The sequence below is a fragment of the Dendrobium catenatum genome, unplaced genomic scaffold, assembly GCF_001605985.2.
Source record: "Dendrobium catenatum unplaced genomic scaffold, ASM160598v2 original_scaffold_54092, whole genome shotgun sequence".
NCBI classification, from domain to species: Eukaryota; Viridiplantae; Streptophyta; class Magnoliopsida; order Asparagales; family Orchidaceae; genus Dendrobium; species Dendrobium catenatum.
The window spans coordinates 1,813-5,009 of NW_021372545.1; the positions used below are offsets into that span (position 1 = coordinate 1,813).

At 35.7% G+C, this 3,197-nt stretch overlaps 1 pseudogene; it reads left to right on the top strand.

Moving 5' to 3' along the window:
- The first annotated feature begins 810 nt into the window (after positions 1–810).
- On the top strand, positions 811–2,469 carry LOC110091991 (annotated as a pseudogene).
- The last annotated feature ends 728 nt before the right edge of the window (positions 2,470–3,197 follow it).

The window sequence follows — 3,197 nt, forward strand, 5'->3', positions numbered from 1 at the left end:
ATTCGTGCAACGCTAAGACGTAGTATTCTAACTCTATCGCTGCGTATATTCTAGCCCGCAACAACTAGTATCAAATTTTTGTATCTTGCTTTGGTCTTTGGACTTATGGATAATTATCTTTATATGTGGCTGTGGATGTAAATGAATCTCATTGAATTATCAAAACTCTATTATTTCTGGATACTCTCAGCAACGACTTTCAACATATTGTTAAGGAGGTGCAACGTGAGTTCCAAGAATTTAGGAATGCCAAGGTCCCTAACCCAGCAACCATACTAGTAGATTTGCACAAATACCAGTAAAGGCACAGATTCCAGTAAAGGGCGATACCCTACATCTAATTAGGATTTGTGGCATCCCTTTCAATCCAATCGACATGAGCAAGGCTTCATGGATCTGAAGATGAGCTATTCAGTCATCGTTGGACTACTACTCCATATCATTTAGATGGTGAAACAACTTTTCTAGAGTCATCCCACAATGTTGGACCCTACACGGTCGAATCAACAATGAGTTCAATGTTAAAATTAAGATTCCTTACTTTACAATCACCTACACATTGAGGACCATCTTGATTGGGAGGAGGTGAAAGTTTTCTCCAAATATTTGGATATTTCTCAGGAGAAGCTAGTTAAGTATGTGGCTTGCAAGTTCGAGTGTAGAGTGGATGCTTGTTGGAATCAACTTACCCAATCCCTCGGTTGTGAGGGTTGGAGGAATGTCAAGACTTGGCTCAAGATGAAGCAATAACTTCTGTGGATAATTTGTTTCATCGAACTAAGAACAACTATTGAATCTTCAGTACCAAAGATGTTCACAGGGTTCTCGTTTCGTGAGCACGTATGTCAAGGCATTTGATTAACATAGCGCATCGAACAATCAGAAAGATATCATACTATAGCTTGTAGATCACTATATTGATGGGTTAAACAATGCTATTCAGGACCAATTGAGATGAATGGTATTTGGTTGCTCTCGCAAGTAGTTAATTTTGCTTATAAGGTCGAGAGATTGCTTAAACACAATCCAAATCCAACATAGAAAAACAAATGCTGAGTAATTTGTTTTTTAAGTTGTGATTATTTTGAAGGGTACATGTTTTATTACCCTCATGAATTTTTCTTATATATAAAGAAATATTGAACTTTGGTATAGCTTTGTTTTTTTTCATGTTAGATGAATTCTTACAAGTTCTTTTAAGAGGGCAGCTTCTCAAGATCTTTTATGAAAAAGAGAAGCTCAACCAAATGAATGCTATGTTTTCTCATGATAACATCTTAGTTATGTTTGGATGGCTTAATGATAGTAAGTTTACACTGTAACCCTAAACCCTAAACAAAAAAATATATATAATTTGTGTTAAAGGCAAAAAAATAAAGTGTTAAAGGCAGATCTTAACTTAATTCTTTTTCTATTTTAGATTGGAGAAGTTGGGAGCTCTTGTATGGGACAAGGTTGTTAATCAACATGAAGGATGGAGGCTCGTCACATGCATTTGGTTGCATGCTGGTGTTATCCACTTGTTGGCCAATAGCTCAGTTTTGTTTTTATAGGGATTCGCCTTGAGCAGCAATTTGGTTTTGGTAAGCTTATTACTCTTCTATTTTTAGTTGAATGTAATTGTGTTTCTTGATGATAGAGCCCATGTTGATTTTATTTGTCACCTTTTGCTCCATAAATTGAAACTTATGTTTCGTTTGGGACGGTTTTTTTATTGCTTCTTAAAGCTATTTTTTAGTAAAAAATTAAAAATTTTATAATAAAAATCTGCTAAAAGAAGCAGTAAAAAAACCGTCTCAAACGAAGCCTTAGCTGATGGTAGCCAAAATTTTAAATGTTTGGGGTTGTTGTCCTCTCTCTTCAACTCAATCTCACCTTTCCATCCTGAAATTATTAGAAACTAAAATTTAAACGTCATTACGCTTTTTCGTTAGTCTAAGCTGGAACATCTTGTTGTTTTTACAGTGCGGATAAGCATAATATACCTTCTATCTGGGTTTGGAGGAAGTATCCTGTCATCGCTATTTATCAGAAACAGTATTTCTGTTGGTGCTTCAGGGGCTTTATTTGGGCTTCTTGGAGCAATTCTTTCAGAGCTCATCACAAACTGGACAATCTATAGTAACAAAGTAAAAAATGCGTCTTCTGCTTTTAAAATTATATTAGCTCAGTTTAATTGAATTTCAGGGTTCACTAAGGTACTTTTCTTTGTAGGCAGCATCACTACTGACACTGTTGCTTATCATAGCGATCAACTTAGCTATTGGAATACTTCCGCATGTTGACAATTTTGCTCATATTGGAGGATTCGTAACTGGTTTTCTTCTAGGATTTGTTTTGTTGCTCCGACCTCAGTTTGGTTGGGTGGAACGCCACAATCTGCCCGCTGAAAGCCTGGTTAAATCAAAGCACAAGGCTTATCAATATGTCTTGTGTGTGATCGCACTACTTTTGCTGATATCTGGATGAGCTCCTTGGTGTCTAGCTTAGCATTTCATCCACAAATTTCATCTTAAAAATTTTTAATTGTCTATATTCAAATTTTACAATTTTATTATTATACCATCATAGTCTTCAAGAAGTATGATATACCACTGTAGCATATTAACTCTAAATAAAATGTTAACTGGTTAATTGTGTTGACGCTTTTTTGTCCAGCAAGCTGCAAGTAAACTTTCTGCATAACAAGAGAATAAGAACATAACAGTAACAGGAAGAAAGGTTAGAGCAAGTAGAATTTTTCTGCTCCTTTCTTTACTAGGGAACAGTAAAAACTGTTTATGCTAGTAGAGAAGAAACCAAATCATCACAGCTATAGCTATTGTAATAAACTAACGGCTAGGATTATAGTTGAGATTAGAGGTGTATGGTGTAGATCAAGACAACAGAGAGATTTGCAAACAATGGAAGTCGAGCAGCAATGGCATCTTTTATTCAATTAACATGCCCCTGCAAGTTGGTGGTATTGTAGAGACCGTAAGCTTATCACGTAGTGCTAAAAACGAGGCATAGAGAGAACCATTATAAATATATCAGCAATCTAATCTTTGGACGCAAGATGATGAACAATAACGTCCTTGTACTTGATACAATTACAAATTAAATGATAGTCCACTTTGTTATGTGTGAAATCTGATTTTGTTGATCAATCAGATTGTTCTCTTGCCTCGGATCTGAAGTTTCTTGTGCTCGCTTGG